Below are 10,556 nucleotides of genomic sequence, written 5' to 3' on the forward strand. Positions count from 1 at the left end.
CAGAGACTGCTGCCCCTCTCACATTTCAGACGCTGACCCGCTCCTTTGCACTTTTCCCCTCTGCTTGTCTGGGGACCTGCATAATGAAATTCAGACAGCGGTGACTGCTGGGCTCTGTCTAACTTCCCCTCAGTGTGGGTGACGAGGGCTGGGCTGCCGGGCCTTGCAGGGAGCGGGCTCCTCCGATGGCCTAGATGTAAACCGGGGCCACAGCAAGCCTGGTGACTTCATTTCTTTTTGTCAGATCAGAGCTTCCTCGCTCTGAGGAGAAAGGCAAACACTTTTGATCTGACTGTGGGGGGTGGGGTGGAGGATACATGCGATATATAAAATGAAACAAGCTTTCCAAAAACAACAAGGCTGAATCATAATAACTTACATTTGTGGAGCACTGTAGCTTGGAAAGCGCCTTTCACACGCGGTGTCTCCTTGGATTCTCACAGCAGCCCTGGGAGGCAGGCGGGACAGGGATTAACATCCCTGTTTAACCATGAGGTCACACGGCGAATTGGGTGACAGAGTCCCAGCCCACACGCACGTCTCTGGACCCCACACTCAGCACTCCATCCTCTGTTGAATGCTGTCTTCTCTCTTGCATTTCACGCCATGACTTGGGCCCAGCATTTGTAAAACTTTCCCATAGAATCATTCCCTTCGCCAGAGGGAATGAACATCCTAGAAATGCAAAATTACTACCAGATTCTGTGTTTTATTTAAAAAAAAAAGTTCACTCAAGCTATGAATTCTAATTCAATAGTTATGTCATATTTATATTAAATATAGCTTTATTGTCTTAATATACAAGTACGGTTTTATGGTAGCTTCTTTCAGATAGCATATTCCAGGAACATGGTTTTGCTTAACCCCTGGAAACCCCTGGGGTTTGTGGCCCCAGGTTCTAGATGCTTTCAACCAGTGGGCAAGATGAGTGTGCAACACACACTCCTATAACCACAGCAACCACCTGAAGAAATGCTTTATATTAGCCCTGACCCTGGTGAGGATGTGCTTTTTTAATTGGCATTTTTGGATGGCCTTCCTTTAAACCATCTGCCGCAAGCATTTCATCTTGTGTCGACAATGGAAAGACACATGTTCCTAAGGTATGTTCAGCATCTGAGAGGCTGAAGGAAGGAGCTTTCAGGCATTGCCAGATGCACCAAGTGCCTGGGCAGAGCAGAACACGCGCACTCTCGGCAGGAACCAAAACTGGAGAGCAAGCCCAGCTGTGTGGCATCCCATCCAAGGGGTGGAACATGAGATTTAGGACCTTGGAGTAGTCATAAGCTCTACGTAGTACCTCACATCACCCTTTGAGCAACTTTCTTTAGGCAGAGCCTTGAAGAGGGATCCCACTGTTACCCAGGGATCATTATCCTCTCCACTCCCGACAGGTCTCTAAATCCTCACTTGGACTCCAAAGGGCCCCGCTGGCTCCAGCTAGCCTGCCAACCTTGCTCATGGGCTGTTTGCTTCACAGAGGCCTCCTGGTGCCAGCAATCTACGCAGGTGGTAGGGACAATTGCAGCATGCTCTTCAGAACAGATGAGATGTAGCCCCGAGTCAGACATAGGTAGACTCTCGTGAGAGCTGATTCCTTTGGTGTGGCTTAAGAAAATGGGAATATATTCCAAAGTGCTCTTTGAGTAATTGGTTGCAACCATGGACTTGAGATTTGCTGAAGGAAAGAAAGAGGGATGATCTCAATAGCTAGCATGTACACAAGCTTCTTCTGTGCCAAGAGCGCATCTAAGCATCTAAAATGCATTAGCTCATTGTCTTCTCACCATGATCCTACAAGCTAAGTGCTATTGTGATCATCCCCTTTTCACTAGTAAGCACACTATAGCACAGAGAGGGTAAGCAGCGGGTCCAAAGTAAATGGTTAGTATGTATGTAGCAGAGCTGGGATTTCAACCCAGGGACTCCATACTTTTAATCATACCATGCTGCCTCTTATGGCCTGCACAATGCACCCAAGGATAATAGTAACAGAACCTTCTTTAGTCTTATTCATGCCAAGCACTGGGCTCAGTGCTTGACATGCTCTATCTCCCACAATCCCTAAAACAGTCTTGGAGAGAAAGTCGTGTCATTACTTCCATTTTCTAAATGAGGAATCTGAGGCTTGGAGATGTTAACTTGCCAGATGTGACATAGCTAGTAAATGACTCGAAAATCCATGCTGTTAATCATTTTAATTTACTGCCCTTCCATGTAAACTGCTCACTGCAAATAGCACAAAACAAATAAAACAGTTTTGCAAAGAATTTCCTTTGTATTTGGGACGCTGAATAGGTACAAATTCATTTCCAAGGAAACGCTGTGGGATTTGAGATCTGGGAGGAGGCAGTGGAGTGAAAAGCAAAGGACCCCAAACTCCTGGTCATAAGGTCTAGGTTCACATCCTACCTTTGATGCTCGCCTTCCAGCCTCAGTTTCCTCATTTGTAAGGTGGTGATGACGGCAAAACCTAGCTGTGGGGATTACATGGTAAGGCATATGTGGTGTTGTTATTATTTAATGTGCATAAGGTGGGGCTTTTTGATTTTGTTTTTTCATTATAGTTCACTCCTGATGGTGTACATTCTAAGGATTCTGACAAGTATGTAATGACATGTATCTACCATTCTAGTATCATAAGGAAGAATTTTAGTGCTCTAAAATCCTCTGTGCTCCACCTGCTTACCCCTCCCAACCCCTAGCAATCACTGATCTTTTTAATGTCTCCGTAGTTTTACCTTCTCCAGAGTGTCGTGTAGTAGGAATCACACAGTACGTAGGAATCATACAGTACATAGCCTTTTTAGCTGCTTTCACTTACAGTATACACTTCAGTTCCTTCTGTCATTTCCCTGCTTGATAGTTGATTTCTTTTCAGTGCTGAATATTGATCCATTATCAGGATAATTATAGTTTATGTATTTATTTATTTTTTTGTATTTATTTTTCTTTCCCAAATCAGTGCAGCTTGTGTTCCATTTTTAAAATATCACTGATAAATCTGAGATTTCATCTGGCATCTTGCCATTTCCATAGCTGGACACCTTAGATCTGATTCATCCGTCTGCTGAACCGATCCTTTTTCAGAAACATAGATACCTCATCATCCAGAAGTTTTCTGCTCTCCTTGTTTTCAACTTTTGAGGTATGCTGCATCACAGCAGATGACTTTGATGTGAGTTCAATGTCATTTCCTTCAAGAACTAACTCAGCTTTTTGGGCCTGAGATTCTGAACAAACAACACCTGTCCACATCTGAACTCTGTGGATGTAGTTTTTATCCAGGAAATTTTGGATTTCAACAAGAGAGTCCTTCTCCTGAATAACAGCATGGATGGGGAAGTGAGCACATACAGACCTCATCTGGTAACGGGAGCCCAGGGCGACACCCTTGATCATGTTCTGTATGCAACTACAGATAGGGCGAACAGTAGCCAGTTCTTTCCTAGTTTCCCACCATTTGTCAACCCAGAGTGTCGTCTTTTTCTTTCCAAGGAGACTGAACTCTATATTGATGTGATTGAAGTCCCTTTGCAGGGCTCCTCTGGGGCCCTTTGCAATGAGAGTGGGTCCTTTCCTAGTGTTGTCCACAACCGTTGGAATGTTGATAGTCTGATTGATGAGAGTGGTCTTCATTCTTGCAGTAGGTGTGGCAAAGAGCAATAATTTATTAAGGTCTATTTTTTTTTAAAGCCCAACTCTTCTTTTTATAGTTGAGAAAACTGAATCCTAAGGAAGTTTGAAAAACTTGCTCAAGTCCCGTAGCTAGTTGGTGACAGTCATGACTTGAAAGTAACTCTTCAACCTCCAGTCCAGCACTTTTGGCTCCTTTACTGCGCTAAGATTCTAACATTTTCTGGAGTTTTTGTTTTAGGATCTCCTCTTGTTACTTGCATTCATTTGCTAATTCTCTTGTATTTGTGGATTCAGAGGTCAAAAGAGTTTGCATAAGGCAAATGCACATTCTCCACAACTGTCTGGTGGTTTAAGGGCTTCTGCTTCCTTCTTCATGTAAAAGGCGTAGTAGGGATTCCTGAGGTAGTCTCGTGTGTTGTAATGGCAGGGGTGGTGTAGTGAGAAGAGAGAATAACTAAAAAAGAAATCCAATCAGAATCAAAAGAAAACCCCACACTTCAGTTCAAAAAAGCAATTGCACCAGAGGTAGCGAGTGGTAGAATATTCCACACAAATAAGGCCTTGGGATTTTAATTGTATAAGCTCAGTAGGAAACACTATTGCTACGGGGTTGTCTAGAAAGCTGTCACACTCTTAGGGTGCATTAATAGGGCTGCTTACTGATGCTGAGCCTGTCACAAACTGATGGAGAGACTCGAGTTTTTAAAATGTCGATGAGTGAGGAATGTTGTAATCCCTCTGTATTCTGTATTTACGTACAGATGTACAAGAAGGCCCATTTATGGATGTCATATCCAAACTGTGTACTGGGGCACTGGGGGGCTCAGTCAGTTAAGTGTCTGCCTGGGATGGAGCCCCACATCAGGTTCCCTGCTCAGCAGAGAATCTGCTTCTCCCTCTCCCTCTGACCCTCCTCCCTTCTTGTGCTTGCTCTCTCGGTCTCAAATAAATGGATAAAATCTTAAAAAAGAAAGAAAGAGAGAGAGAGAGAGAGAGAGAAAAACCATCTACCGACAAGCTGGAGTATGACCAGAGGCTGCTGATGGGGCCGTGGGCACTGGAAAGGAACCCACTTTGTGGGGGGCTTCTAAGTACTAGGTACTGGGCCAGCGGAGCTTTAGCTACATGGTTTCAGTGCATCTTCACACCAACTCTGAAATAAAGTTCTTATTAATCTCATCTACATATTTTGAGAGGAAGACATTTACCCAAGATCATTCCCCTTGAAAGTGATGGGGCTGGAGCTTAGCACCATGTTCTTCCCACTACTAGGGAAGTGAAAGCTCTTAAAAACCATATCATAAGAGCAGAGAGGAAGAAATCGGGCACACACAGCTATCCAAATATATTTGAAATATTGTCAAGTGAAACCAGAAGCTAGATTTATTCCTCTTTGGTCCCAGAGAAAATTAGAGCCTGAAGATAAGTGTTGCGGGGAAGCACATAAGAAGTTAATGTCAGGAAGAACTTTCTGTCAGAGGATGATTCCGTAAATGATCCAGCTGCCTTCATTCATCCCATGTGCCTCCTCACCAGAGGAGCATTCAAGGAGAAGCCAACTGGCCAGTTGTCGGGGTGTTCTTCATTCACTCAACCGGCATTTAATAAGGGTTATCCCTGCTTTAGAACTTGAAGATTCAGCAATGAACAAAACAGGAAAACAAAACAAAACAAAACAAAAACCTATAAATACTTGTATTCTTGCCTTAATAGGGTTTACATAGCAATGGAATATAGTGGCAGAGGTCATTGCAGGATTCTCTGGTCTATTCAACTAGCAGTTTGAGGTGACACTAAGACACCAGTCATACATGGTCATTTGTGCCTGCCAGTGTCCCCTCAGCTTTACCACTGCTGGGCATGCTGGCTTAACCTCTAATTCCCAAATCCTGTGAATCTTTGCTGAGGGCACTGTGTGGTCACTGGAGCCCTTTCTAGCACATATGCTAGAAGTGATGAAGAGATTGGCATTCCCCCAGCAGCTGTCACCCAATGACTGATGAGAATAAAACTGTGGTCTCGTCTCTCAGTTGGGATAACACTGAGACAGAGGATCCACGGGGCCTCCCTGATTCCCTCAGCAGGATGGCGCTCCCGTTTCCACAATGGAACCTTGCTTGATTGGTTCTTTCTTGTCCCTATCTGTTTCCCATTGTCTGACTTATGGTCCCTGGAGCTACTTCCCAAATAAACCACGTGCACTTGCATTCTTGCCTCAAAGCCTGCTTCTGGGGGATCTCAAAGTAAGGCAACTCTTATGATTCTTAAACACTGGCTGAATGTCAAGCGATCTGAGTTTTCATCATGGCCCTTGGCTCTGTGTAAGTCACTAACCCTCCCGCTCCTCATATTATCACTTGTAAAATAAGAGCATCAGACTAGATGAAATATATGTGCATATAATTTGAAATATATGTCTATATTCCTACCCACAAACATGCCTCGTATTTAATTTTGTAGCCTCCTTTACATGGTTTTGACAGAGGCTTCACATTCATGTCCCACTGATCCTCAAAATACCTCTGTGAATTAGACTGAATAGGGACAATTTTGCCCATTTAAGAGGTTAGACAATTGCACCACCATAATAACGGTTTTCCTTTTTCCTCTTCTAAACATTTAATTAATGTCCCAGAGTTTGAGTGATCCCCATCCTGTTTTCCTAATCTCTATCTCCAATCTGATGCAAAGAACAAATTTCCTGTTTCTCGAGGATTGGATCAAGAGGTTATGGCCAGCAAATGGCTAGACTCATGGCTAAAATAAGAGGGGATCCAGGTTCTTCGGAATAGAAAATTCCATCAGCGACCCATACGGGTTAGGTGCTGTGTGGGACAAGACTGTGGGAGCAGACACAGACCTGGGCTACATGCAAGTAGCTTTGTGAGTCCCACACCCCACACTCTGATAAGAGGCAGGATGGGATTCATGTTTATATTTTCTATGGTTTATAAAAGCACTTTTTGCACTCACCCCGTGAGATACAAGTTTTATTATTCTCATTTTGATGGGAAAACAGACGCTGGGAGAGGTCGAGTAGTTGTAATAAATGTGCATTCTCCCTTGAAATGTTAAGGCAGGTGCTAGTGGAAGTTTATCATGCCCAGGCCTGTCCCCTGGAGAGCTGTGGTTATGAGTTCTCTTGTAGCCATGTAGATTCCAACAGAGGGGGCTTTCCAGAATACACTGGAAGAGCTCAATCATAAGGAGACGAAGAGTAAAGACAGTGACGCTACAGATTCTTTGAGGTTATAAGTAGAGAGATGTTTCCATGTCACCAGGCAGAGAGGGAAATCAGATGGTCACACTCCAGTGAACCTTAGAGATCATCCTGGTCCAAATTCCTCTGTGAGCCAGAGCAGGGAGGTACTTTCTTTAAGGCTACACAACTTGTCAGGTGAGCCATCATCCTGGTTTGCCCTGAAAGTCCTGCCTTCCAAGAAACCGGAGTCTGGAGCCAACTAGGACAGTTGGCTACTCTACGACTGATAAATGTATCTGACATTCCCCAGTCTGTCTGGTTCTAGAAGACCACTTGTTTAACTACACCGACACTGAGTGTGATCGTGAGGGAGTCACTTTGCCCCCTCCAATTTCATGTTCTCATCTGTAAAATGGAAACAAAAATACCAAATATAAAGAGTTGTGCAGGGCGCCTGGGTGGATCAGTTGTTAAGTGTCTGCCTTCGGCTCAGGTCATGATCTCAGGGTCCTGGGATTGAGCCCCACATTGGGCTCCCTGCTCGGCAGGGATTCTGCTTCTCCCTCTGCCCCTAACCCCTGTGCCCCCTCATGCACACGTGCTCTCTCTTTCAAATTTAAAAAAGAATAATAAAATAAAAAAGGATTGTGTGGATTAAATCAAAAATGCATGGAAAATGCTCGCTAAATAGTACATACACTACTATTGTCACTACTTACCAACGCTAGAGATAGGTTATCCTGGACTTTGGCCTTCCTCTCTGTTACTGCTCTTTCTTCCAGCAGGATTCCCAAATCACTATCATGGTTTTTTCTGCACTTGAAACAAAGTCTTCATTTTATAACTGGAAATGTTGGTAAACTTGTATGCCTAGGAAGTGTACCTCTTTTTAGTGACCAAAAAGCTTTTGCTTTCCATACTTAAAGTCACATGTTCTGAGAAAGGAGTTTTGCCATATGGTTCCACTATATCCAAATGGTCTTTTTTTTTAGATTGTGAGAACAGCTACTATCCAATGCACAATGAAATGGAAGGATTTAGATGTATGCGGCACCAAGGGCCTCGCTAATGTCGTGGCAGGGGAGAAAGTATATTTCTTAAATCACACCCAATTTGGTAAAATAAGACAATTTTGGATATAGCTACAATTGCCTCACATTTTTCTGTTGCTCTCCCTCCCCATGCAACCAGGCTACATGACGTTATATATAGAGAGAGTAACAAGGTCCAGCGTTTCATGCTAGTTGTAGAAGGCTATCTCCTTCCCCTGTTGACGCGTTCAGAGTGGGCGTTTGAACTCTGAAACCCTGCAGACTGAGCCCCTGAAACAGGCTCTTTCTGTGTCTCAGTGGGAAACTCTTTGCTTCTCTTCTTCAGTTTCTTCAGCTGTAAAACAGGAATCCAAATAATTCCCTTTAGCTCAGGGATTCTCTGAGCTTGTCTGTAAAATGACACAGAGATGAAAACCCTTTAGTGACAATGCATGCCTAACACTGTTACAAGTCTAGAGCTCAGAGTCCAATGAGATTTTAAAAAAAGGAAGAAAGAAAAGGAAAAAAAAATCCTCCATCCAAGAGGAAAACACAAAGTACTCTCTGATCAAATTTCGGGGATAACTTTTGGGGATCAATTTCCATGCAACTTCCTGGGGTGAACTTGCAAATGTTTTTCTACTCACTTCCCTAAAGGAAGCCTCCTCCATTCCAGTTTTATAGGATTCCACCCACTTTTTTTTTTTTTTTTTTTTTTTAGCTGTAGTAAAGGAAAAAAAAAATTAAGTTCAGCTTCCTTGCAGATTGTGGAGAAGATATCTTGTATCTCATTGGAAGCTTGTTGATCAAAAGATCTGTGTCATCTGTGGGTAGTACATTTCTCTGAGGGGAAAAGAGAGTAATCAAGAATGTTTCTCTTCTGAGAGGAAAACAGATACACTGTGTGTGCATTGGGGCTGTGTTTAAAAAACCAAGTCAAGAGCCTGGGAGAATTATAATGGTGTTCTCCCTGCAAAAATATGTGGGGATAAATGGTGGCTCAAAGAGAGACCTCACATTCCAGAGCTTTTGGTGTCAATGGCAAGAAGCAGATAAAATGTGACAATAAAACCTGGCATTTATTAGAGAGATAAAAAAGCCTGGAGTAAATGGTGTACTCTGAATAAGACAGGAAAACAGCATTTCTGTACCTTGTTACCAAATTTTATCTCAGGCCAGGTGGTAACGGGGTTTATTATTTAGAATTTTTAACATATTCCCTTAAAATGATTGTTCGTTTTTGGAGTGCTCTCGTCTTCGCTTGCTAGTGTTTACCAATCACACCAGGCAATAGATTTTAACTCTATTATTACATAATCACAATAGAAAGTGTGTAGTGCCTTTTCTCGAGGGAATGAAATCACAAAAATAATTAACCACAAGCATTTCACTATTTGAAAAAGCAAAACAAAACAAACCATAGATGTCCAGAGAGGCAGCTGATTCTCCTCCAGGGGTGGCTCTTGGTCTAAGGCAATTATGTTTGCAGTGACCTCTGTTTCATAGTGGCAAAATCCAGGATAGTCAGCATACTTAAAAGTTGGTTATTCTCGGGGCACCTGGTGGCTCAGTTAAGCATCTGCTTTCGGCTCATGAACTCGGGGTCCTGGGATCGAGCCTCTTGTGGGGCTCCCTACTAAACAGGAAGTCTGCGTCTCCCTCTCCCTCTTCCCCTCCCCCTCTACCACTCATGCTCCCCCCACTTCCCCCGCCCCTGCCACTGGGCCCCAAACTCCCACTCCCAGCTCATGCTCTCTCTCTCACTCATGCTCTCTCTCTCAAATAAATAAATAAATAAATAAATAAATCCTTTAAAAAATAAAAGTTGGATTCTTCTTTGTATTTTGTAGTTATGGTGAGAGACAAATGAGAAGCCCTTTTCTCGGGTTTCAAAAATGTTTTTAGATTGGCTTGTGCTATATAGTTCATTACAGGCTTCCTGATCCACTGTTTAGGATGAAAGAGGAAAAATATTTTGTATTGACAGAAGATCAAGAGCAGATGTACATCAAGGTCTTAGGCATACGTTTTAACTTATTTTTGCGTGCTGTGAGGAACTATTGCAGAGCCAAAAAGTGATTTGTATTCACTAATTGTAGGCAGTTTGGTAGTTTTGTATATAAAAAATAACGTTTTAATGTGTTATCTGCTGGTTTTCCTCTCTCTCTCCTCCTGAATATGTTTTGTGTACTTACTTCCTGTGCTCACTTAAAGTTTAATGTGGAACTGTCTCAGTGTCCTGGGCAGCACTAGTTTTCATAACCTCAGCTTCTTTAGAAAGTTTAATGTGGTTATGAACCACTTAAAATATCGTGGCTCTGGGAGCACAGGCCTATGGAAACAGGGCACTTGTCTGGTAAATTTGATCAAGGTAGAATGTCAAGTTGGATCATTCAAGAGTCAGGACCCCCAAAATATATCCACTTTCATGCTCAAGAAAGTCCAGATTGAATATCTCCATGCCTCAAAGATGCTGGAAGTTTGCCATATTTCTGCTTCAGTGGATGTGCATGGAAAACTGCTTACACACGCAGCCTCGAGGGAGGCCATCCTGTAGAGTGGCTGTCCGAGTGTCATCATAGCTCACTGCCATTTCTAGATGACAAATCATAAACACGGCTGGCCCTCTGGAAACGGTGGTTAACTGTATGAGGCAGAATGGTGGAAAACGTGGGTTGCACAAA

The 10,556-nt window shown here is 43.1% G+C and overlaps 1 pseudogene across 1 annotated transcript; it reads right to left on the reverse strand.

Moving 5' to 3' along the window:
• Positions 1-2,992: 2,992 nt before the first annotated feature.
• Positions 2,993-3,642, reverse strand: LOC309843220 (large ribosomal subunit protein uL6 pseudogene; annotated as a pseudogene). The gene has a single exon. The product of its transcript is annotated as a large ribosomal subunit protein uL6 pseudogene (transcript).
• Positions 3,643-10,556: the final 6,914 nt, after the last annotated feature.

The sequence above is a fragment of the Mustela nivalis genome (assembly GCF_964662115.1).
Source record: "Mustela nivalis genome assembly, chromosome: 10".
Classification (NCBI taxonomy): domain Eukaryota; kingdom Metazoa; phylum Chordata; class Mammalia; order Carnivora; family Mustelidae; genus Mustela; species Mustela nivalis.